This window comes from Schistocerca americana, chromosome X (genome assembly GCF_021461395.2).
Source record: "Schistocerca americana isolate TAMUIC-IGC-003095 chromosome X, iqSchAmer2.1, whole genome shotgun sequence".
Lineage (NCBI taxonomy): Eukaryota > Metazoa > Arthropoda > Insecta > Orthoptera > Acrididae > Schistocerca > Schistocerca americana.
This window is the reverse complement of record NC_060130.1, coordinates 973,281,205-973,308,966: the sequence shown is the minus strand read 5'-3', so window position 1 is coordinate 973,308,966 and position 27,762 is coordinate 973,281,205.

The window sequence follows — 27,762 nt, the reverse complement described above, 5'->3', positions numbered from 1 at the left end:
TCCGTACCAGGTCGGGTTGACAGAGGACATAGAGAAGATCCAAAGAAGAGCGGCGCGTTTCGTGACAGGGTAATTTGTAAGCGTGATAGCGTTACGGAGATGTTTAGCAAACTCAAGTGGCAGACTCTGCAAGAGAGGTGCTCTGCATCGCGGTGTAGCTTGCTGTCCAGGTTTCGAGAGGGTGCGTTTCTGGTTCAAAATGGCTCTGAGCACTACGGGACTCAACTGCTGAGGTCATTAGTCCCCTAGAACTTAGAACTAGTTAAACCTAACTAACCTAAGGACATCACAAACATCCATGCCCGAGGCAGGATTCGAACCTGCGACCGTAGCGGTCTTGCGGTTCCAGACTACAGCGCCTTTAACCGCACGGCCACTTCGGCCGGCTGCGTTTCTGGATGAGGTATCGAATATATTGCTTCCACCTACTTATATCTCCCGAGGAGATCACGAATGTAAAATTAGAGAGATTCGAGCGCGCAGGGAGGCTTTCCGGCAGTCGTTATTCCCGCGAACCATACGCGATTGGAACAGGTAAGGGAGGTAATGACAGTGGCACGTAAAGTGCCCTCCACCACACAGCGTTTGCTTGCGGAGTATAAATGTAGATGAAGATAAATATCCGTTTTTCGGGTTTGCCTGCTGACATTATGGCGCGTTATCAAAGCTGTCTCCCGGGTCGTACCCTACTCAATTCATTTTCTGCATGTCGTGGTCTCATCTCGATTGCTTCCACTGTTCCTGTGTCGGGATCTTTACCCTTTACTGAATATAATTATGTGTTTGACCGAGTTACTCACGATTTTGTATTGCAATTGTTGATGGCTGCATGTTTTAATGATGCTGCACGATGGATATTCACCTCTCTAATTACTGGTATTCAGGCTTTTATTCTTACTCCGAGCGTTGAAGTGTGTAGAGGTATTCTACAAGGGATTCTCCAATCTATGTCACTATTCGTGCTGTTGTTAGAACCCTTATTGTGGACAACAGCTGCTAGTTTGAGCGGCTGGTCGTTCCTGCGAGAAAGGTTTATCATATGCATGTTTTCCGATGACGTTATGGTGCTTCCTCGTACTCATAACGACATTTTTGTGCTCAAAGGCGCTTTGGATGCATTCTGTAGCCTTACCGGAAATGCCGCTTGCTCAGTTTGCGGGGATCTGACACAGCTGAGATTCCAAGGGTTGTAGCTTTCGCCCGCCATCTATTGTTGGCTATTATTACTGATGGTTCAAATGGCTTTAAACACTATGGGACTTAACATCTGAGGTCCTCAGTCCCCTAGACTTAGAACTACCTAACCCTAACTAACCTAAGGATATCACACGCATCCATGCCCGAGGCAGGATTCGAACATGCAACCGCAGCAATAGCGCGGTCTCGGACTGAAGCTCCTGGAACCGCTCGGCCACAGCGGTCGGTGTTATTACTGATCGTTGTCCACAGAAAATGTCTGCTTTAAATTGGGAGTCCGTCATGAATAGGATTAAAGGAACGTTCGGTCATTATGTTTATTATGTGGTGGGGAGTGGATATGACACGGAACCTTGTGCCATTTATCAGTATATGGTAACTACCTGTTGGATATGGCAAAGGATGACACGCTATCGCGTGCTTTTTGTGTAGATGCTGAATCTCGTATTTAATCTTCAAGAAGCTGGATGCCTTGTAGAATTCCTCCTCTGACGAATGTTTGATTCCTGTCACATTGCCTTTGGTAATATTAATAAAAAAGAAAACGCATGGTGAGCAGAGGCACGAAGTTACCGAGCAGAGGTTAATGGTGTGTAGTTGTAGTCGTGTCAGTAAATTTTTGTTGCACCTTTGTGTTTTTCAAAAGGTTGTGATACTTTCTTGTTAAATTAATAAAAATAATTTCTGTAATATGTGATTATATGTAAATATAAGTGCGTCCTCTGCCATGATAAATTGGTAAACGTAGCAAAAAAAGAAAAGGCTGAGTAGACTGCTGGGATAAAAGGACTGAATATACTAATGGGACATCAAAACCAAATCAGCTATGGAGTTATGGTTAGAACCCTCGTCTGAGTCCCTTTTTTATTTTATAGACGTCCAAACAGAAAAACATAAACAATAGAGATCAAACAGATGGCGTTGTTAGTTAGTTTACTAGCATGCTAAAGAACCAATAGATGGCGCTCTAAGTTCTAAGAGACAGAAGTGAGTAAGTATGTAAGTTCTAAGTGACAAAAGTATTTTCGGAAGTTTACGTCAGTCACAGAATGAAGCACCCCAGTTTTATCTTTAGGATTACAAACCAATGTTGAATTAAATTGGCTAGGATATACGGATTTACTGATTGCGCTTTGTGTATCCAAAACTTAACGAAATTTCTTTGCTTTTTTCAACAGTTTTTATTTAAATTTGACTTTTTGACTAGGAAAAAAAATGTTTTAAATTTTCTTTGTGATTTGAGTGCCTACTTACTGCATTTTGATTTTATTTTGTTTAGGAATTAAACCGCCTACACCATAACAAGTCTTCTGGCCATAAATACTTAGTGCTACTCTTGCAAAGCCGTGGCGGTCGCCAGTAAGAGCATAAGAGATCTGAAATATCGTGAATTCCCCAAATACATGAAACATTTTGTTGCCGATGCATTTTGTGTTAATGAGATGTATAGCGCTTGAGCATCTGGATTAGTGGGTAATCTGCCCACTTACGGATCCTTTTTAACCATAGCCATATGCCTGAGAAAATTTGGAAGTTCAGCGATGATCCTTTTTACATGTACTCCATTCCTGTACCAGGCATCCACACTTCAGTAAATTATCTGTAATAAATTGGCTATCTTATTGTTGGTAATCTGGTGACCATTTTTTTTAGATTTCTTCTGCAGAACTAGTGTAACGTGACTAAGTATCACATTACCGAATGAGTGAAGATGCACAAGTAAACTAGCAATGAATTCATATAAGTAGTGCGGAAGGCCCAAGATATCTACAAGAGCATTATCCTGTGTACTCTATACGAAATTGTTCAGGTGGGCTGAATGTATTACAGGATAATGAAATTGGTGACTCCGTAAAATGTTTTACCAGCCTGGGGCCGTTGTATAGCATCTGAACCTGCGGTGCATACCTCCCAGGACGCTTTAAGTTCCATTGAAGCGGTATGTCGGTAACCGTATTTTCGCTACCTGCGTCCCTGACACCACGTCAAATCAGTATTCGCTCGAATTTTTATTTTTCGAATATCTCAATTTCCTTTCGAAGAAACGAATTTAATTAAAAATACCCCATTTTTTATTCCTGCTTCCCTCAGTTCGATGTTTTCGGCGTCACATGCAAGAGTCTGCTCTTTAGCACACGTGTGTGAATTTCAGTGAGCATATTACATTTCAGACTCACTAATTTAACTATTTTGCTCTTTTTGCATTTTCAAAGTACTGTGTTACCGTCCTTAGTGATAGTGCCCAAATTGAAACATGTTTCCTACTATTTCACTGATTGCTACTTCCACATACAATTTTACTAAACTTTTATACTCTTTATACATCTTCATCTGCGTATATACTACACCAGCCAGATGAAGGGCACAATTCGTGCCAAAGTCATATTTCCCCCCTCTGTTCCACTCGCGGATCGCACGAGGGAAAAACGACTTTCTGAGCGCCTCAGTACGAGCTCTAATTTCCCTTATCTTTGATTGCGATCACTGCACGATTTGAAAGTTGGTGTTAATAATGTATGCTCGACATCCTCGGCGAACATCGATTTTGGGAATTTAGTGAGCAGCCCCTTCCGTTTAGCGCGTCGTCTATCTGCAAGTGTATCCCACTTCAAACATTCAACGAGATTTGTAACGCTCTTGCGATGGCTAAATGTACCAGTCACATATCTTTCTGCTCTTCTTTGGAGCTTCTCAATCTCTTGAATGAGACCCAACTGGTAAGAGTCCCATACAGTCGAACAGTACTCTAAGACTGGACGAACTAATGTATCGTCGAAAATTTCCTTTGCTGAAGGACTGCATCGCTTCAGGATTCTACCAATAAACCGCAGTCTAGAGTTCGCCTTGCCCGTTACTTGTGCAATCTGATCATTCCATTTTAGATCATTTCAAATAGTCACGCCGAGATACTTGACGGGTGTTACCGCTTCCAAAGACTGGGCATTTATTTGTTACTCGTGCATTAATGGGGATTTTCGCCTTGTTAAACGCAGTAGGTTAAACTTACTAATATTGAGAGATAACTGCCAGTCGTTACACCACGCATTTATTTTCTTCAAATTCTCATTGATTTGTTCACAACTTTCATGTGATACTACTTTGCTGTAGACTACAGCATCTTCGCCAAACAGTCTAATGCCGCTGTCAATACCATCAACCACATCGTTTGCTTACACCGTAAAAAGCAGCAGACCTATAACGCTGCCCTAGGGCACAGCTGAAGTTACGCTTGTTTCTGTTGAAGTCACCCCATTCAGGATGACAAAGTGCTCTCCGTCTGTTAGAAAACTTTCTATCAAACAGCATATGTCATCGGATAGACCGCAAGCGCGCACTTCTTGCAGCAAGCGACAGTGCGGAAGTGAGTAAAACGCCTTTCGAAAGTCGAGAAATATGGCATCCGGGAGCCGGTATCTAGAGCCTGTGGTATATCATGCACCAAGTGTCCAGCTGTGTCTCGCATGACCGCAGTTTCCTAAGATCGTGCTGGTTTCTGCGGATGAGCTTCTCAGAGTCTAGAAAGGTCATTATGTCTGAACACAAAATATGTTCCATGATTCTACAAAAAATCGACGTCAGTGAAATTGGCCGGTAATTTTGTGCATCCGATTTTCTACGTTTTATAGAGAGTGCTATGGCCTGGAACTTCTTCCAGTCCCCTGGAACTTTTCGCTGTTCCAATGATCTGGTAGATGATGGATAAGAATGGTGCTATATTTGTGGCATAGTCAACATACAATCTTACAGGGATACCGCCTAGGCCACATGCCTTCCTGGCGTCTATGGACTTAACTGCTTTACAATCCCAGATACACTAAATACTATGTCAGTCATCCTTGCAGTTGTTCGATAACTGAAAGGGGGAATGGTGCTGCAGTCCTCTATCGTAAACGAGTTTTTCAACGCTAGGTTTAGAATTTCGGCATTCTTTTTATCATCATCCGTTACACTAGCCCTACGCTCAGCAAGAGAAGGTATTGAATTATATGTAGCGTTCATAGATTTTACGTACGACCAAAACGTTTTTTGGGTTGTTTTTAGAATTTGCAGATAAAATATTGCTTTCAAATTCGTTAAAAGAATCTCTCATTGACCTTTTGACAGCTGCTCTCATTTCGCATAATTTCTGTTTGTCAGCAGGGCAGTGACTACGTTTAAAACGACTGTGCAAAATTCTCAGCTTTCTCTGGAAACTTTCTAATACGTTTGTTGTACCAAGGTGGATCCTTTCCCTCCCTTATTTTTTTGCTAAGCACATACTTATCTAGCACGTGGTGGACAATACGTTTAAATTCCAACCAAAGATGCTCAATATCTTTGTGTCCTACGGTCAGTGCACCCAGGTTCTGCACAACACATTTATGGACAGGTAGCCAAAAGTGTGCCGATTAGAGAAAATGTTTGGCTAGCCATCGTGTAGAATCGAGGCCCTTCTTCTAACCCTATTATCACAACACGATGTGCTATTGTAATTAGCAGTTAACAGAAAAATACGGAGGCGCAGTGGAAAGGAAATATTTATTCACAACATTATAACACTTTCAAGCCGTCAGATTTCAACAAATATAACTGGTTTCTACAATTGTGATTATAAAAGGGTTATTTTCTGAAAAATCAAACAATTGACGTTAAACATATTTCCAAAATACATAAATGTGTTAGACCAAAATCACGTTGCTCTGAGAACGCGAATCTAATGCGTTATCCGCTACTACCATAAAAGAAGAAAATGTACAGCACATGATTTCATGTGAAGCAATTATAGGCTGTTCTCGCATATTAACTATTTAAAACTAATTTCTCTGTCCATTTCTCTAAGGAGTTTCATCCCTTGGATTATAACTTTGGTCTAGATTTTCTCCACCGAAATTTCGTGCAAAGCGTAATTAATTTGTTATGGAAGACTGACAGTTAACAGTTGGTGGTACCAACAGACCAAATATATTTTTAATTAAGATCCCTCCAAAAACTCCTATCTTATTGTCAAAATCTGGAATTTTTAGCAAGCACTCATTTTTCAGTTTTATTGCGAATGAACTGTTAATGGTACCTCAACAACTACAGTATTCCATAGGACGTAGTGAGACTAGCTAGGCTTGCGAGAAAGGGAGGACAGAAACACGACTGCTGGCCATTAATAAAAGGTGGGAAAGGTCGTTACTTATATACGGCAGACGAAGTGAGGAAATAAAAATGATCGAGAGCAATTAAAATTTATTTCCACTAGCAGTGATCCGTGAATATAAGGTAATAAATTCGAGAGTAATGAAAAATTAACAGCTCTCCAGAAGGTGTAGCTATTTATGTGGCCATTAGTTAAACGTGTTACAGTGCTGCAGTTGGACCTCAATACGCAAATACCGCTCAATAAATTGTGTGACTGATTTTAAAGCCACGTTAGCGTCTAGAGAACGGTCAAACATTCATCGCATTGCTCTGTTGGTCTTCTGGTAAGTTTCTCAAAAGTCATTAAATTGTATGCGTGACATATTTGGCGAAATGAAAACCGTCTTAATAGAGTGTGGGTGCTGGTTAATGAATTAAAATATTATTCCAGCTCGTATTAATGCGGAGAGTCTAATATCAGTCTGATAAGCGAGCTCGATCGAAACTTCACTAAGTCCTGAACGTCACACTGCTGTTTGGAGTTAAAGTCCTAAAATTCTATTGCGGAAAGGTTTTTAAATCCACGAAAGTATGTAGAAATTTTACAAGTCTGAAACACCAATCCTGCGTTGAGAATTAATGTCAACGGACTGATACAAATATTTTAAGAGTTCGTAGAAAAGCCACACGTATGTTCCAAACACTTTTAGGGGCAGTTGGCATCCCGCACATTCACACAGGTCGTCCATCGACAAGCTCGTACGACCAAATAACTGAAGACAATATGGCTGCCACTACAAAGCCATCCATTTGTGCGCTTGGACTAAACCATGAGTCTGTGCCCAATGCCGGGGTCATCATCAGAGACTATAAAGATTCAGATGGCTGTTCCAAATTTAAATAATTTGAGAATGCCGAAATTTTTCTACTGATCCCCACAAGGGTCTATTCGTAGCATCTTGAGGACACGAAGTCGAACTGACTTCTGTCACGTAACTTATAGTTGAATGAACTGACACTGTTTGCTTCATGTAGCCATAAGGACCATAACTACCCAAATTCTATTCCTTCTTTTCTGTTATATTGGTTTTTGTGATTTGAATTTATGTCGTGTTTCTGTACATTCTAGCACAGTAACGACGATACCTTGATACGCCCAAAGTATCATAAAAATAAATTTAGTAGCTCCCTCATCCCAGTGCACAAACAGCTTCTGCCAGTTTACCTCTGTTACCAGACGACATATGTTCTTAATTTCCATGAGCCGGCTGTTACTGTTTCTTTCTGTAGTTCCTTTGTACATCTGACCGCATATCCAAGGGATTTTACGAGGGACATTAAGTAGGTAATGCACTACATTTTGTTTTCTGCTGTCAAGTTGGTTTTATTCACGATTCCAATACACCACATTATACCCTACCCTTTTGGCTACAGGACTCTATTTTGCAACATACGATAGAAGTCAGGAGATGCGAGATCCGGGGTGTAGGGTGGATGAAGAAGAAGAGTGCAATGAAGTTTTGTGAACTCCACTTGGGTGCACATACTTGTGTGGGCCTTACGTTGTCATGGAGAAGAAGAAGTTTGTCTTTTCCAGTTCGAAGTGATGAACCCATGTTTCATTGCCAGTGACGATGTTGGAAAGAAAATTGTCCAGTTCAGCCTCGTAACGGACAATCAATACCGTGTTCCTTCGTTGATCATTGTGGTCTTCAGTTAGGCGACGGGGAACCATTTTGCACACAACTTTGAGTACCACAACTAGTGGACGAGTGTGTCAGCACTATCTATAGAGACGTCCAGTTGAGCAGCGAGGTGTTTGATTGTGATCCGTCGGTCACTTCGAATGAGAATGTACATTACAACACTGCAACAGTCACAGCTGTATGTGGTTGGCCAGCACCCTGGATATGGGACGGGTTTTCACGACCTTGTTGCGATGATTATGGTCGCCTCGCCCAACGTCTCACCGGGTTTTTGTTTACTGTCAGGTCTCCGAAGACAATGAGCAAGCGCCAATGAATATCTGTGATGATGTTGTTTTCCCTCAAACGAAATTCAATGACAGATCTCTGTTTGCAAAACACCACAGATACAGACGCCTATTTGAAACCTATGTATATCGCCGCCACCTGTGGGAATGTCGTTAAACTACAGGGAGTGAAGCGGGTATATTCCACGATGTCCCAAACAATTCCGCGTTTCTTCAACCAAAAATGGCTGAGAAAAGAAATCTGTTCATTACGTATTGAACACCCCTCGTAAATACACGTGGCGTTGCTTGCGGCGGACAGTATTTAAATATTCCTGCAGCTTTATTGTTGGTTTAAACACTGTGTCATTGCCGTATCTTCTTGGTATTCTCTCGATGCGACAGGTGACTCCGCTTACGAATAAGAGGAAACCTTTCCATTTCGTCGGTTCTTTTTCACTTGAAGCTCCTGATCTTTTAATATGCACTGACCTCTTTTTGTCAAATTAGCCGTTTATTCTGGAAATAGTTCTTAAATAATACAGATCTTCCTGTTCACGCCACCAACATTTTGATGATACCTCTTTTCTGTTTAGAACGGTAATTGGAATTTTTGTGAAGGTATCGAACCGTGTGAAATGGCTATGAGACATTACACAAAGATGTGGCTACACGCAAAGAGATTACAGACGGGAATGGCTGTATGCGCGTTGTTAAGATAGGTGATGGGGCGCGGGGAGCGTTAATCGGGACAAGCGGGCATCACTCGCGAGGCAGTAGCGACTGGAGCAGTCAGCTACTCTTGGCTAGCGACACTTTCTCAGCAGTTTGCGGGAACAAGATGCCACAACGTAATCCGGCTGACAGAAGGGCACTAGGTAACCTGTTGATTTAATGCCTGTGTCGAAAACGCGGGTGCTTGAAGGTTGCGGGACGGTGGTGGGATGACGCACCGGCTTGGCGAGGACTCACAGGCCAAATAATTTCATTTTACACCCACAAAATATATATAATTCGAACTACTGTAATAACAAGTTAGGGAATAACACAAAGGTAAAAGAAAACACGATACGAGAAAGTGCACCTAAAGGCCCTTTAGGTTGACGAAATAGCACGTAAGAAATAGCAGGTGTAAGACTTGACAGTATCTATTGAGTTAACGAATCAATGGGTTCTAACATCTTTAGCAATTTTTAAGAACGAAGAGTTAACGCGTAGAACCTGAGCAACGCGATCAAAATACAGTTTCAGAAGTTTCATCAGCGTAATAAATGTTGAATTACATGCCGGGATTCTGAGAAACTTATTCTAACGAACAGTCTGTACTAGTGTATTAAGACAAGTCGTAGTTCAACGTTATTACCAAAAAGTTGAAAGAGTTTCTGACCGATTTACCTCAGAATTTTACATGCTACTCTAATAAACGTTCGGAGGTACATACGCTACACACACACACACACACACACACACACACACAAGGTTCAAATGGCTCTAAGCACTATGGGATTTAACATCTGAGGTCATCAGATCAGTCCCCTAGACTTAGAAAAACTTAAACCTAACTAACCTAAGGACATCACACACATCCATTGCCGAGGTAGCATTGGAACCTGCAACCGCAGAAGCAGTGCGGTTCCAGACTAAAGCGCCTAGAACCGCTCGGCCACAGCGGCCGGCACACACGGACACACACACTCACACACACACACACGGACACACACACATATACAGGGTGAGTCACCTAACATTACCGCTGGATATATTTCGTAAACCACATCAAATACTGACGAGTCGATTCCACAGACCGAACGTGAGGAGAGGGGCTAGTGTAATTGGTTAATACAAACCATAAAAAAATGCACGGAACTATGTTTTTTAACACAAACCTACGATTTGTTAAATGGAACCCCGTTAGTTTTGTTAGCACATCTGAACATATAAACAAATACGTAATCAGTGTCGTTTGTTGCATTGTAAAATGTTAATTACATCCGGAGATATTGTAACCTAAAGTTGACGCTCGAGTACCACTCTTCCGCTGTTCGATCGTGTGTATCGGAGAGCACCGAATTACGTAGGGATCCAAAGGGAACGGCGATGGACTTTAGGTACAGAAGACACTGGAGCAGCACATTACGTCCACATGCTAACACGTTTTTATTGGTCATTTTCACTGGCGCACATTTATATTACCATGAGGGGTTGGGTACACGTACACACGTGATTTCCGTTTTCAGTTACGGAGTGGAATAGAGTGTGTCCCGAAATGTCAGGCCAATAGATGTTCAATGTGGTGGCCATTATTTGCTGCACACAACTGCAATCTCTGGCGTAATGAATGTCGTACACGCCGCAGTACATCTGGTGTAATGTCGCCGCAGGTTGCCACAATACGCTGTTTCGTATCCTCTGGGGTTGTAGGCACATCACGGTACACATTCTCCTTTAACGTTCCACACAGAAAGAAGTCCAGAGGTGTAAGATCAGGAGAACGGGTTGGCCAATTTATGCGTCCTCCACGTCCTATTACACGCCCGTCGAACATCCTGTCAAGGGTCAGCCTAGTGTTAGTTGCGGAATGCGCAGGTGCACCATCATGCTGATACCACATACGTCGACGCGTTTCCAGTGGGACATTTTCGAGCAACGTTGGCAGATCATTCTGTAGAAACGCGATGTATGTTGCAGCTGTTTGGGCCCCTGCAATGAAGTGAGGACCAATGAGGTGGTCGCCAATGATTCCGCACCATACATTTACAGTCCAGGGTCGCTGTCGCTCTACCTGTCTGAGCCAGCGAGGATTGTCCACGGACCAGTAATGCATGTTCGGTAGATTCACTGCCCCGTGGTTTGTGAAACCCGCTTCATCGGTAAACAGGTAGAACTGCAACGCATTCTCTGTTAATGCCCATTGACAGAATTGCACTCGATGATTAGAGTCATCACCATGCAATTGCTGATGTAGCGACACATGAAACGGGTGAAAGCGGTGACGATGCAGTATGCGCATGACACTACTTTGACTCAGTCCACCGGCTCTCGCAATGTCCCGTGTACTCATGTGTGGGTTCATGGCAACAGCCGGTAACACACCAACTGCACCCGCTTCTCCTGTGACGGGCCTGTTACGGACCCGTTTGCGTGCTACGACCATACCTGTTGCATATAGTTGGCGGTAGATGTTTTGCAATGCGCGGCACGTTGGATGCTCTCTGTCCGTGTACCGTTCTGCATACACCCTGCAGGCTTCAGCTGCATTTCGTCGACACTCGCCATAGATGAGTATCATCTCCGCCTTTTCAGAGTTCGAATACACCATGGTCACAGTTCCTATAACACTACATTATCACAGACGTCTGGTAACACGGTGTACTACAGTTGTTCTGCGTGCGGAGACGAATGCAGAATAACAATAGCCAGCAAGCGCTACATGCGGACACTGCGACAGCTAGACCAAACCACAACAGTGCACTACAGCCACACTCGTAAACACTGTCGTCATCGTAAACATGTCCCTGCAGATGCTGCTCGCCGACCGTGGCCCGTGTTTGTCACAACACGCAACTTAACGTCGGAGGTTTCAAGCGTCAACTTTAGGTTACAATATCTCCGGATGTAATTAACATTTTACAATGCAACAAACGGCACTGATTACGTATTTGTTTATATGTTCAGATGTGCTAACAAAACTAACGGGGTTCCATTTAAAAAAACGTAGGTTTGTGTTAAAAAACACCTCCGTGCATTTTTTTGTGGTTTGCATTAACCAATTACACTAGCCCCTCTTCTCACGTTCGGTCTGTGGAATCGATTCGTCAGTATTTGTTGTGGTTTACGAAATATATCCAGCGGTAACGTTAGGTGACTCACCCTGTACAATATATATATATATATATATATATATATATATATATATATATAACTCTTTCTCTTTATATATCTATATAACGAAAGAAATCACCTCCCCAACAGACCATGAAGGCCCAACAGTACTGACCGACCGCCGAGTCACCCTCAGCTCACAGGCGTCACTAGCTGCGTATATGGAGGGACATGTGGTCAGCACACCACTCTCCCGGCCATATCATATTTACTTTAAACGTGGACGCAATACTCCAACAGTCGTTTGGACAGAATAGGCTACAGACTTCTAAATAATTCTCCAATAAACGTTCGGACGGACATAAGCTTCACTTTTTTTAAATACATACGGCACATTAGCACATATATACTATATAAATTTTAAAGATTGTTAGCAAAAATCTCGAAAGCTCTCGAAAAATTACTTCCAATTTTGACGTGATAGTCTAATACCTGTACAGGTTATTATATATTACACTTTTTTTTAATGTACACTGAAGAAGGAAAGGAACTGGTATACTTGCCTAATACCATGTAGGGCAACCGCGAGCACGCAGAAGTACCGCAATACAACGTGGCATGGTACTGACTAATGTCTGAAGTAGTCCTGAAGGGAACTGACACCATGAATCCTCCAGGGCTGTCCATAAATCCGTAAGAGTACGAAAGGGTGCAGATCTCTTCGGAACAGCTCGTTGCAAAGCATCGCGGATATGCTCAACAATGTTCATGTCTGGAGAGTTTGGTGGACAGAGAAAGTTTTTAAACTGAGAAGAGTGCTCCTGGAGCCACTCTGTAGCAATTCTGCACGTGTCGGGTGTCGCATTATCCTGCTAGAATTGCCCAAGTCCACTCCAACTGCACACGCCTTACACCATTAGAGAGCCTCCACCAGCTTGAACACTCCTCCGCTGACATGCGAGGTCCATGGATTCATGAGCCATGACTCGTGGCATATCAAGAAAATGGTTCAAATGGCTCTAAGCACTATGGGACTTATCTTCTGAGGTCATCAGACCCCTAGAACTTAGTACTACTTAAACCTAACTAACCTAAGGACATCACACACATCCATGCCCGAGGCAGGACTCGAAACTGCGACCGTAGCGGTCGCGCGGTTCCAGACTGTAGCGCCTAGAACCGCTCGGCCACTCCTGCCGGCGTGGCAGATCTGTCTACAAGTCCCGTAAGAGTTGGGGAATAAAATATGGCTACCCGGCCATTGACCTTCTTGTGCGAACGCACACTCTATGCTCCAACTCGTACAGCACTTGTAGGCTAACCTGCCACGAGTAATGAGTGTGATGGGCAAACATCTATTAGGCACACTATGAATGTAGTGGTGTGGAAATGTTGGAAATGTGGGTCTCAAGGGGAGCGTGCAAGGGGTAATTCCCTGCAGGCGCGTTGTCCTCTGTGCCCGCGATGGCTCAGATGGATGGTTCGTCTGCCGTGTAAGCAGGAGATCCCGGTTTCGAGTCATAGCGGCCGGCCCCATCGAACATTTGTGGGTCTTAACCGAGGTGCCAGTTCGTGTCCAAAATTCTGCAACGGCAACAGTTCCATAATTATGAACGGCTGTAGAGATTGCATGGCTCAATATCTCTGCAGGGAACTTCCAACGACTTGTGAGTCCACGCCACAGGACGGAATGAGGTGTGACACCGTAGTGGGAAGTATTCCATGATTGTTTTCACCTTAATGTATGTCCTGCCGGCAACCATGTGTAATTCATAGCTCAATAGCAATGGTTCATCACTGATGTCACAGGCTCAGACGAAACACTCTTATACATGATGTTTTTCCTAAGAGTCGCCATGCGCTTTTTCTCTGTATTTCGGCTCATATCTGCTATTTCGTGTTTGTAATATGTAGCTGGAGTCAGCCAAAACAGACCTCACTTATCGCGTCTTTCATGCAACGCCCATTGTCGATGGGAAGCGTCGGTTTGTTTCCTCACAGAAACGAAATTATTTTTAAAGCGGGATTTTCACTGCCCACTCAATAGGGTAGACCCACATTAGTCTAGTGTGAAATTAGCCGGTACGTATTAACAGGGGCAGTAAAACACGACGAATAACCAGTACTCCAACAGCGATTGAGTGGTTCTACTGCATAGTGGTAGCAGTCAGCGCGGACCAGGTTATCGGTCAAAAGTGTCCAGTGCTATCGCTGCAGGAGTACTTGCTAGACTTTGAGTTTTACTGTCCCTGTTAATACACATCTTCAAAAATATCGCACTAACCTCATCTAGGACCACTCTATCCAGTGGGCACGTAAAATTCCGCCTTATAAGTCGAAGAATAAAACATCGTTTTCTGTCGAAACTGTACGTTGCATGAAAGATGTGTTGAGCAATATTTGCTTTTCTGACTCAAGCTACACATTACAATAGCGAAATTAAAGATACATCCCGAAACAACAGAGAAAAAACTTCTGGCGACTCTTCGGACAGACACTCGGTTTACAAGAATATCCCTCTTCTTACCTGCATGTGAGTGTACTCTGTAAATTAATTTGCATGGGATATATCCAACATATCATAGTCTACAACACTTAAGCGCCAATAGCACACCTACGCTACTGGCCATTAAAATTTCTACACCACGAAGATGACGTGCTACAGACAAGTAATTTAACCGACAGGAAGAAGATGATGTGATATGCAAATGATTAGCTTTTCAGAGCAATCTCACAAGGATGGCGCCGGTGACGACACCTACAACGTGCTGACTTGAGGAAAATCTCCAACCGAATTCTCATACACAAACAGCAGTTGACCGTCGTTACCTGGTGAAACGTTGTTGTGATGCCTCGTGTAAGGAGGAGAAATGCGTACCATCACGTTTCCGACTTTGATAAAGGTCGGATTGTAGCCTATAGCGATTGCGGTTTATCGTTCCGCGACATTGCTGCTCGCGTTGGTCGAGATCCAATCATTGTTAGCAAGCAGAATATGGAATCGGTAGGTTCAGGAGGGTAATACGGAACGCCGTGCTGGATTCCAACGGCCTCGTATTACTAGCAGTCGAGATGACAGGCATCTTATCCGCATGGCTGTAACGGGTCGTGCAGCCACGTCTCGATCCCTGAGTCGACAGATGGGGACGTGTGCAAGACAACAACCATCTGCACGAACAGTTCGACGACGTTTACAGTAGCATGGACTATCAGCTCGGAGAGCATGGCTGCTGTTACCCTTGACGCTGCATGACAGATAGGAGCGCCTGCGATGGTGTACTCAACGACGAACCTGGGTGCACGAACGTCAAAACGTCATTTTTTCGGACGAATACAGGTTCTGGTTACAGCATCATGATGGTCGCATCCGTTTTTGAGATTCCCGATTCTCGCGCAATTTGTCTGCTACTGATGTGCGGATTAGCCGCGACAGCAGCCAAAACATCGACTTGGGCATCATCATTTGTTGCTGGTTTCACATGTTGCTGAACACATCCTGTTTTCTTAAATATCGTAACTATCCGGCGAACGGTCCGGAGACTTGGATGATGTCGTCCAGTATACCAAGCAGCGTACATAGCACATGCCCGTTGGCCATTTTGATCACAGTAGCCATACATCAACACGATATCGACCTTTTGCGCAATTGGTAAACGGTCCATTTTAACAGGGGTAATGTATCACGAAGCAAATACCGTCCGCACTGGCGGAAAATTACGTGATACCACGTACTTATACGTTTGTGACTATTACAGCGCCATCTATCACAAAGCTAAAAAAGTGGTCCTACTATAACATTCATATTTCTTTGCGTACTACACGAATATGTAATGAAAAATGGGAGTCTCTATTTAAAAAAAAACGTAGTTGATATTCGTTTGACCTATGGCAGCATGACCTCAGATGTTAAGTCCCATAGTGCTCAGAGCCAACCTATGGCATCGTCACCTAGCGGGCCAAACATAGTTCCATCTGGTTTCCCCCTTCAAGCTAGACGAGTTTCGCTCTTTATTGTTTTCTCGTTTGATGCTTATTTCGTGAGATATTTGGCCTGATCACTATCAATGGACCACCCTATATATATATATATATATATATATATATATATATATATATATATGTGTGTGTGTGTGTGTGTGTGTGTGTGTTTAGGCAGAATAACATCTCGTTGCGGATACAGAAAGTTATTCAGACTCAATGTGGTACGGGTTGTGGCAGAGGTACGTTAAAATGCTGCCGAAAGGCGTCGGTCAGTTATAAAATTTCTCACCTCCATTATAATTAAAACATGGGTAACGTGGTTATTATCATTTGCTATTTCCTCATCAGCGTACGGCTAGTGCATTAGTGTCGCGAACTGAACGCTTGGGCAGAGAAAAGCTCCTGGAAAGAGAGGTCACTAGTACTATGCTATACTTCCTTCAAACATTAAAATTAAAATACATGACATTAAAAACCAGATCGTATTTAGCTGTGTGCAGATGTAAAATTAATAAAATAGCAAAAGATGAAAAGTTACCATCGAAATATTCATTGCGGTAATAACAAATTACGTAAACTGTGAGATGGTGCAAACAGAAACAATAGCAAAAAGACAATGTCAGAAAACGGAGGGAATAGGGGAAAAGGTAGAAGAATGGCGGTAGTGGGAGGGAAGGAAAGTGGTTTTGGGAGGGTTGTTGGTAAGGGGTGGGGGGTGGCAAAACGTGAATAACTCAGTAATATAACAGATCTGAAAAACTGTGAATATAAGAATATTAATAAATTAGAATGAAACCAGTATACTATATGCGATGAAAGTCTGTGATATGCTCGATAATACGGATCGCTAACTGTGCTCGACCGCAGAGCCAAAGATCTTTGGTCAGAGATTATTATAGTGTTGGAATGAGAGAGAGCTGGGTGCGCAGTTGTAGGTAGTTGTCGGTGAAGGAAAGACGATGGGGTAGGCAGTTTTTGTGCTGCGCTGTGTGGAGCCACCAAGAGTGTTAGATTAATGTAGGTATGTGACTGTTGTAGAACACGGAAGCAGAAGTCTTCATGCAACCAAGGTAAGGATATTAAATTATTATATAATTTTTTTTGCCAGTGCGTTAGTATAAATGAGTTGGCTGATAATTCGTAATAGTTGAGTAGCCCCAGAATGTACGTAAACAGTTTTGATAAAAACGGTAGTTAGATATTTCATTTTTGTAATGCTTCTAAGATTTGTTAACAGAACTATATTTAATTTGAAGATTTGCAGTTATGTTGGATTAATGAAATTAGATAATCGTTGCTGTTTAAATCTCATTGTTTGTGAATCAATTGTGAGGAATGTAACTTCAATTGTCACATGTTTATAAAAGCCAAACTTAACTTCCAATATAATTTTGCCAAAAAATTAATTGTTAATGATTCGCCATAATCAGTACTTCCTCCACGTTTATATCATGCATATTTATTTTTCAGGAGTTGGATTTTCTTAAATGTTCTCGTTTATCAGCCAAAAGAATTTCATGTGCATTTCGAAGTATTATTGCCAGCATTGCACTCTGTTGAGCTGTAGTTAGCATATTTTTGTTTTTCATGGGAGGCCGGAATATACTGCGTTACTCCGTTGCTGCTCTAGAGGAAAGACGATTTTAGTTAATTGTTATGAGCACAGGGACCAAAGTTATCAGTTCTGAACCGGAGCAGATGATTCAGTGCCCAAGGGGCTGAATGTATTTTGCAGTGACTGTATTTCTTTATTTGCATTGGGAATTGCATTGTCCTATCAATTCGTGTATAGTTCTGCTAACAGTAACACAGAGTAAGGACACCACTTGCAGTTACAACACGCCTCACGACAATTCCACAGTTCAGACATATATTCAACGTAATCTAAAGTTATTATTTTTTAAAGAACGTTACACCTCTATAAATATATTTACATCATAACAAAGAAGAGACACAGGTGCCAAGAGTACTAACATGCTAGGAAAATGACAAATACAAGAGTCATATGGGAGATCAAGTCACTCCTCTGTTACGATAACGAAAGCAGGGGGTCTGAAAATACGCAGAAAATTTCTACTACTGAATTGCACCTCTTTATTTAAAATGGATCCATCTTTGTGAGTAAGATGTTTAATAATCCATAATTATTCCAGCAGGTCAAGCCTTATACTTTCCTCATGCAAAAGATCTAAGGCTTCTATAAAGCACTCCGTCTTCAGGCCACGAGTGGCCTACCGGGACCATCCGACCGCCATGTCATCCTCCGAGGAGGATGCGGATAGGAGGGGCGTGGAATCAGCACACCGCTCTCCCGGTCGTTATGATGGTATTCTTGATCGAAGCCGCTACTGTTCGGTCGAGTAGCTCCTCAATTGGCATCACGAGGCTGAGTGCACCCCGAAAAATTGCTACAGCGCATGGCGGCTGTATGGTCACCCACCCAAGTGCCGGCCACGCCCAACAGTGCATAACTTCGGTGACATCACAGGAACCGCTATATCCACTGCAGCAAGCCCGTTGCCTAAGGCTTCTATAGCTCCATAGTTATTACAGCAGGTCAAGCCTTTTACTTTCCTCATGCAAAAGTTTTAAGGTTTCTGTTGCCCATGGTGTGTGCTGGAGAATAATCAGATGTTCAGCACAAGTGGAACTGTACACATTTCGCTCACCTCTACTTAGCAGGTTCTCTTTATATCTTACTTTGAAAGGTATTCCGTTCTATACTATAATAGAATGGGTTAATTATTGCTTTAATCTATTACTTACAGAGAAAGCAACTTCGAAGCCATATTTCTTTTTAACAGTCTATAGGTTCTGTGACATACACTTCGTAGAAATGGTGTAGGAATATACTCTCACTTCCTTTCTAACACCTCATGTTGCTCAAAGCTGAAGAATTTACAGCTTCTAAAGAAGTATGCACTGCCTGAGACACTGCAGACTAGAAAAAAGCGGCTTTGCCAGTTTGTGCATTACCTGAGTCAGCTGGAATGATATTATTTGCAGAAGTAGGTTGACAGAAAAGTCAAAGCTGATTTTGTTCTTGAGTAAACTTAGTGCCCAGTCTAGGAGATTAAGTTCTCTACTATCGATTTGTACTTCTTGTTGTAGTCGTTAAAAGCATGGAACATGTGTTGTGGATTTTTCTCGCTGGCATTAAACACTATGAGTATGTCGTCTACATAAGGAGCGTAGAAATGAATCACACTCTTCAAAAAGCGATTACGCTTCAAAAAATTTTCTTCTAACGCATTTACAAAAATATCTCCTTCAATACCAGATAAGAGACATTAATTGCTAAACCGCTCATACAGTTTCCCATTCAACTGAAAGTAACTTTAAGTCAGTACTCTCTGTAATAAAGTCAGCAAATTGGATACTTATAGCTCTGTTAATGTATGCAGCTAGATATTACTTTCAATATTTTTGAGAGTGAAATCTACCGCGTCACTGGTATCAATCGAGGGAGAGGGGCCCACTCTACCATTTCAACATATTTATTAAATCGGAACTGTTTTTAACGTAACAAGTGTCTTAAAATACGAAAGCTTCTTCGATTTCAGATTGCAAAGTATCTCTAGTTTTCAATGCGGACTGCCGGCCGCGGTGGTCTAGCGGTTCAGGCGCTCAGTCCGGAACCGCGCGACTGCTACGGTCGCAGGTTCGAATCCTGCCTCGGGCATGGATGTGTGTGATGTCCTTAGGTTAGTTAGGTTTAAGTAGTTCTAAGTTCTAGGGGACTGATGACCACAGATGTTAAGTCCCATAGTACTCAGAGCTATTTGAGCCATTTTTCAATGCGGACTGTTTATCCCGTTCAGAATCGGGCGAATATAGTGGTTTTCTTATGTACATTGAACTGGCTTGTCGTAACAGGGAGGTTAGGGTTTTTTTCTTCTTTCTTTCTTCGTTTGGGTCATCTAAGGACCACGCACCTATTTCAATGCTTCCTTCTTTGTTTTTCTTTCTTTTTCCTGCAGTATGCTTTCGTCTTTTCACTGTGTATCCCTTTTCTCTTCTTGGACCATTTTGACCCTATCTTCCTCTCACTCCTGCCTTGGAATCCTTCCATTTTTAACAATTTACTCTTGAAACTCTTTCTTTCTGTTGCATCTTTTTCACTTATGTTGATTCTTTCCAAATCCTTCCTAGCTTCTTGAATCCAGGCTATTGTTGACTTCTCGTTCCAAAGATATTTGAAGATATGTTTGGTTAACCTGTTGCTGTTCATTCTGTATAATTGTCCACAAAATAGCAGTCGCCTCTTACGTAGTGTTTCATTTATTTTTTCTATGTTGCGAAATACTTCTTCATTGCTTCCTAATTTCCATACCTCTCTATTTTTGGTGGTCCAAGTATTTTTCTAATGATTTATCTTCCTAGGAATTCAGGTTCGTGTAATTTGCATAAAGACGTTCTGGTTTTACTACTGAGTGGTAGTGCTGTATCTTCAAAATTTTAGACAGACACCTTTTGTTGTGGACATTCCTAGTTATTCCATAAGCTGTCTCTATTTTATGTACTCTTTCTTCTATAGCGATATTTTCTAAGCCATTTTCTTGGATAATTTCTCGCAAATATTTAAATTTATTTACCCTCTTTACCTGTACATTATCTGTTGCTAGGGATTCTGGAGCATTTTTTATATTTCTCATAAATTTTGTTTTTTTCTACAGATATTTTTAAACCTGCTTTGTTGGCTATTTCTTCTAAGAGATTGATTTGTATTCCAGCACGTATTAAGTTTTCAGACAGAATGGCAAAATCATCCGGAAATGCTAAACAGTGTATTTCACTACCTTTGTTTTTAGTGTCCAGTCTGATTGGTGATAGCTTCTCTTCTTCCAGTTTTTGTTTCCATTCTCTTACTATTTTCTCTAGTACGCAGTTAAAGAGGAGTGGAGCCGGGCATCTACCTTGCCTTGATCCTATTTTTATGTTGAATGCCTTCGATATTTCACCCTGAAACTTTACTTCTGATTTGGTGCCTGTGGGCGTTTCACGAATATAGTTAGCTAATTTACATTTGAAGCCAAACTCTCTGATCACTCTATCTGGTATTTACATATCAACTGAGTCTAACGCCTTTTTAAAACCTATAAATATTATAGCTTCATCTTTTGAGTTTGTAAGTCTGTCATGAATTATGGACTTTAGGTTGAAAACCTGTTCTGAGCAAGAACTGCCCTTTCTAAATCCACTCTGATACCCTCAAGTGTTGCTTCTACCTTGTTTAGCAGTATTGTTGAAAATATTTTATAACCAACTGGCAACAAAGATACACCTCTGTAGTTATTTACATTTTGCTTATCACCTTTCCTGTGCAAGGGACGGGTGAGAGCCACTTTCCAGTCTTCTGGTATCTTCTCAGTTTCCCATATTTCCTCAAACATGAGCTAAAGGTTAGTCATAATTTTTGATTGAGACCATTTAGTATCTTCAGCTGTAATTGAGTCTTCTCCATTGCCTTTCTTGTTATTCATGGTACTTATTGCTTTTTTAATTTCTTCAGCTGTAGGTGGTGGATTTGCTTCTGTATTTTCATGGAGAACTGGAAATTCTAGCTTACAGTTTGGTTCTTCACAGTTCAATAATTTGTCAAAGTACTTTCTTAGTATTTCACAATTGTGGCTGTTGCAAAGGCCTACTTTATCATTTTCATCTGTGGAGCAAATACTTGGAGCTTGGTAGCCCTTTAGATGACTTTTAAACATCTGAGAGAAATTCCGGGAGTCATTTCTTACAAATTTGTTTTGTATGTCAAAAATGGTTCAAATGGCTCTGAACACTATGGGACTTAACATCTATGGTCATCAGTCCCCTAGAGCTTAGAACTACTTAAACCTAACTAACCTAAGGACAGCACACAACACCCAGTCATCACGAGGCAGAGAAAATCCTTGACCCCTTTTGTATATCAGTACGTTGTGATTTCTCAAAAGATCTTTTAGCGTTCTTTATTATTCTTGCTGTTTCTTTCCTTCTAAATACATCAAGGTGTTCAGCCTTCTCAGAACATTTCCATTTCTTCCACGGCTTTGTTCTTTCTGTAACTACTTCTTCACAGATTTCATTCTACCAAACTTTCTTCTTTACTTTTGTTGTAACAAATGCATTTTTCGCAGCCCTGTTCATTCCTTTCGATATGTCTTCACATTTCCCTGATTTAGTTCCTTTAATTTCTTCTTGAAAATTTTTTATTACCTCTTGGGTGATGTTCAGCCTGTCTGTATTATGTTTAATTAATTTTTGCTATCTCTTTTGGTTTTTATTGGGAGAAATTTCAGTTTAATCTTAGTCAGGTAATGACCAGAATCAAATTCCCTGTTTCTTGCTACTTTTACATTCAGGATTTCTTTAAAATAGGATTTAGAAATAGCCACATGATCTAACTGGAACTTCCCTAGCATTGGATTCGGAGAGATCAATGTTTTTTTTTCCTTTTTTGGTAACTTTTTGAAGAAGGTGGATATTACCTTCACCTGAAATGTTCTACAAAGACTGATTAGTCTTGTGCCTTTTTATCTTTTGTTCTTCTATGAGCTGGATAATATCCTACTATTTTGCCAAACAATTTTTCCCTTCCTATCTGCGCATTAAAATCCGCCGTTAGTATAACAATATTTGATTTTGGAACTTTTAATATTTCTTCTTCTATAAGTTCGGAGAATGCTTCTTCTTTATTTGGATTTATCTTATTGTCATCATTAATTGTATCACGACAATTTACAAAGGTATACTGTTTACTTTTTGCATTTAACTTTGAGAAGAGTTAGTCTGTCTGAATTTGATTTGAATTCTGTAATGTTATCTACTAAATTTTTATGAACATAGAAAGCGGAACCAAGTATTGGCGTGCCCTTCAGGATTTTTATTGCTGGATTACGCTTAAAAATTCTATGGTTTTTGGTTTCTGTAACATTTTCATCAGAAAATCTTGTTTCTTGAACTGCTAAGATTTGTATTTCATGCTTGTCTAGAATTTCGAGTTCTTTTTGTTTATCAATTTTTAGTAATGAGTTTACGTTCAATGTGCCTGCAAAGAATTTTCTCTTGAATTTGAGTTTGGAAGGGTACCAAGGATGTTCCGACTCATCTTTAATGCAGACGTTGGGACTCCCCGGAACACTAGGTCCAGATACATTCCATAAAGCAGTGGAGGATTCCTCTTCCGAGTTACTACCTTAGGTCGTGCTTTCTTCTAGCGGACTTCCAAGTCTGCAATTGAAATTGTGCATTGTACATGGTAGGAAACAAATTCCAAGGTAAGATCGGACTGTTAGTCATAAATGATTATTTTTCAGGGTTTTGTCCATCAGGTTCCTCAGCTCTCTCTGCTTTTGGGAGTTAGGATTCCTCTTCCGTCATTGAGACCTTTGACCGGGCTTCACCTGTATCCCTAGGCAGGGCCCTCACAGGGTGCTATCATCCAGAGCCACATGGATCCAGGTTTTCTTTGCGAGGTGTTTACTCCTCCACCTCCTCCTTCCTCATCCCTAGCGAGATGAGGCCCCAGGCTTGGGACAAGCAGTGGCGGAGTGGCTTAGGGTTCCTGTTAATTACCTTTTTCTTTTGAGAGCCTTTTACGAGATTTTTTGTTTTGCGTACAATATTCCTAATTTCTTTTTGTAACTTTGGGATGGTATCAGTAAGGGCTTCGGAGAAGATATTTTCCTGGAGAAATGATAATGTTTTGGCTGTGTATTCACATTTTTGTGATCACAAGCCTATTTCCTTTATAAGCCTTCGTGGCTAGAGACTTACTGTTAATTAATTTGCGATCAACATTAATAATAGTGCATCCTTACAGAGGTGGAATACAGGGGATAGACAAAATAATGAGAATAATCTTAAGGAAATTTAGCGCATTAATGTGAGAAGTGCCTTATTAGGAGCTTGTTCGCCCGATTCTTGTGTATTGTTAATCTGTCTTGTATCCCTGTCACATAGGACTGATAGTGGAGATACAGACGACTCAACGAGGAGCGGCGCGTTTCGTCACGGGATCGTTTAGCTGGCGAGAGAGTGTTACGGAGATGCTAAACAAACTCCACTCGCAGACATTACAAGAGAGGCGTTGTACACCACGATGAGATTAACTATTGAAATTTCAGGACAGCACTTTTCGGAAGGAGTCGGACAACATATTATTTACCCTCACATACATCTCTCCGATGACTACGAGGAGAAAATTCGAGAAATTAGAGCCAATACGGATGCTTGCTGACAATCATTCTTCCCGCGCACTATTCGCGAGTGGAACGGGGTTAGAGGGATCTGATAGTGGTACCGAAAGTACCCTCCGCTACACGCCTTTAGGTGGCTTGCGGAGTATGATGTACGAGGGTTATTTGGAAAGTAATGAACGATAGGTCGCGAAATGGAAAATACAGTGAAAATCTGATGAATCTTTGCACAGATGCGTTGAGCACCATGTCTAGTACGTCTGTCGATCGCATCATGTCGCTCTTTTCAACTCTGAGTTCACAGTGAGAACGTAAAGATGGCTAGAAATTAGCGTCTCTCGCCAAGTATGAGGGCCTGGCGAAAGATTTCGCCTGAAGCTATGCTATCCACATGACATAGCTGTCATGCAGTTCGTTTTACATGAAAATTCTCGGCCGCATTCTGCAGGGGCAATGAAGATGCTTCGCAGCGTTTTCGATGGGAAGTGTTTGCTCACCCACAATATAGCCCGTAATTGGTTGCTCTTGAGGTTCATCTCTGCACGAATGAACCGTTGGCTATGAAGCCAATATTTTGATACCGACAACGAGCAGCAGTGCAGAGTAGAAAATTGTCGAAAACCACTGGCGGCTGTCTTCTATAACGAGGGAATTGAAAAGTTGGTACAAAGCTACGACAGATGTCTAAGTCTGAGTGGCGACTGTGTAGAGAAGTAGCTGTAACGTGTAGCTAACCATACAAAAAAAAAACAGTTTTCATTTTCACTGTGGTTTCCATCTCACGACCTATCGTTCCTTACTTTGAGAATAGCCCTCGTAGATGTAGAAGCGGATGTACTTGGGAATGGTTTATTAAGAAGGAGTTGGACCTTCATTTGCCCTTAATACAGCTGCAATTCTCATTGGAATACTGGTATACAACGATAGTATAGCCTCCAGTGGAATATTGTGTCACTCTTTGATCGAAACCTCTTCTAACTCCTGTAGTGACAAGGGAGGCTGCAATCTGCTCCGGAGTCTGCGTTCCAATCACGCCTAACTACCCACAAGGGTTCGATAATGTTCAAGTATCGAGACTGTGCTCGCTAGGGAAGACGCTGCAGTTCAGTTGCATGTTCCTCATCCTACGATTGTGCTGTCCTGGCTGTGTGAGTGGGTGCATTATCGTCCTGAAGTATGGAATCATTGTTGGGGAACAGCATTTGAATCATGGAGTGCACCTGATCATCTACAATATTCACATAATCTTTGGCTGAAACACGGCCTTTGTGTGCAATCGTGGGACCAGCAAAATACCATGATATGGCTGCCCAAACCATCACACTTTCACCTCCGTACTTAACCGTTGTAATCAAGCAATCAGAATTGTATTCTTGTTTTGGCGTTCTCCAGACGTAAACCCAGCCTGATGTTGGAAATACCGAAAACGTCTACTGGTCGGACCATATGACGTGTTTCCATCGATCATCCGTCCAGTATTTATGCTCTTGACACCATGTTTTATGGCTCTTTGCGTTGGTTGTCATCACTAGTGGTTTCGGTAAAACAGCTCGTTCTTGAATATTCACTTTATAGAGTTCTCGGCGAACAATGTCGATAGATACGGGGTCTCGAAGATGGCTAAGGAGCTGTGCAGTCACTTTAGCCGCCGTAGTTATCTATTGTTTTGACACAATTCGTGTTAGCGTACGACGATCTCTGTCATTTAGTTTTGATTTACGCCCACTATTACGTTTCAGCGATGATGTCTTTCCATATTTTGTGTAGGCTGTCATGACTGTTGAAACAGCTACTCTTGAAACATTTCAATAAGTTCTCTGTCTTGATTACAGATGCTCCAGCCAATCGGACCCCCGCAATCTGCTCTCTTTGGAACTTAGGTATTTCATTGCGTGGCGACCTCGGACTCTGAATGCAAATACGGAGTATGCACTACTCGTAAACAACCTACCCTGATGTCTAGTCCGTACTCACCACGCACAGTCCCAACCGACACGTGCCTAAACTGGGTTGTTGACCGTCAAACACAACCATTCCTTTCGTACCACTGTTTACATTGTTTTGCCTGTCCCCTGTATTTTGTATCTGACACCTTTCATCCATATTTAAACGTACCTTTTCCCCAACATCTGACCAAGTAAGTCTACATAAATTTTTGTATTCGTAACGAGATTGTATATACACTGGCTTTTCCAGTTATAGGAGCCCCTCCATTAATACAACCGTGTGTGGTGTCGTACCCATACTTTCATACTTAATTGAACCATCCGGTGTAGTTAACCCTTAATAAGACGTTTCCGTTGTGCGAAACTGCTTTTCTTACATTTGGACGATCTTATTGGGAGCTTCCCTTCCCTGTAGGTCATCGGGGCTCTCACTTTAACCATTTTGGGTGTATGCTAAACAGTTCAACCGATACCTCATACTATGTGGACCAGATGATCGAAAGTGGAATTCAATAAATGTTTATGAGAAGCTCTTGGGGATTTCTGAAACATAACTTGTTTCATACAGTCAGACTGTACGACGTACCTGTTCGAAGGAGCACAAGTGAAAATTAGGGTGTTAGTAAAACAGAAATCTAGAATAAAAGTTGAATCTATATATTTGTAGATTCAAGTATTTAATATTAGTTAGGAAGCATACCTTTGTAGACCACATTCAACTTCGAAATAAGATAATATTTGGGAAACCTCAGTTTGGAGTTCAAACACAAACCGTTAACGGTAGTAGTAAGTAGATGCAGAACGAGTCTACTCCCCCAGTTTGACCAAGCAAGTTTGGTAGTTTCGATTGCACGAATGCCTGTTCAAGGATATCAAAATCAACGGTGAGACGGTAACCTTCAAGATGGAAAGCGAAAACTCCATGTTACTGTAGGCGAAGAAGACCACATACACTCCTGGAAATGGAAAAAAGAACACATTGACACCGGTGTGTCAGACCCACCATACTTGCTCCGGACACTGCGAGAGGGCTGTACAAGCAATGATCACACGCACGGCACAGCGGACACACCAGGAACCGCGGTGTTGGCCGTCGAATGGCGCTAGCTACGCAGCATTTGTGCACCGCCGCCGTCAGTGTCAGCCAGTTTGCCGTGGCATACGGAGCTCCATCGCAGTCTTTAACACTGGTAGCATGCCGCGACAGCGTGGACGTGAACCGTATGTGCAGTTGACGGACTTTGAGCGAGGGGTATAGTGGGCATGCGGGAGGCCGGGTGGACGTACCGCCGAATTGCTCAACACGTGGGGCGTGAGGTCTCCACAGTACATCGATGTTGTCGCCAGTGGTCGGCGGAAGGTGCGCGTGCCCGTCGACCTGGGACCGGACCGCTGCGACGCACGGATGCACGCCAAGACCGTAGGATCCTACGCAGTGCCGTAGGGGACCGCACCGCCACTTCCCAGCAAATTAGGGACACTGTTGCTCCTGGGGTATCGGCGAGGACCATTCGCAACCGTCTCCATGAAGCTGGGCTGCGGTCCCGCACAC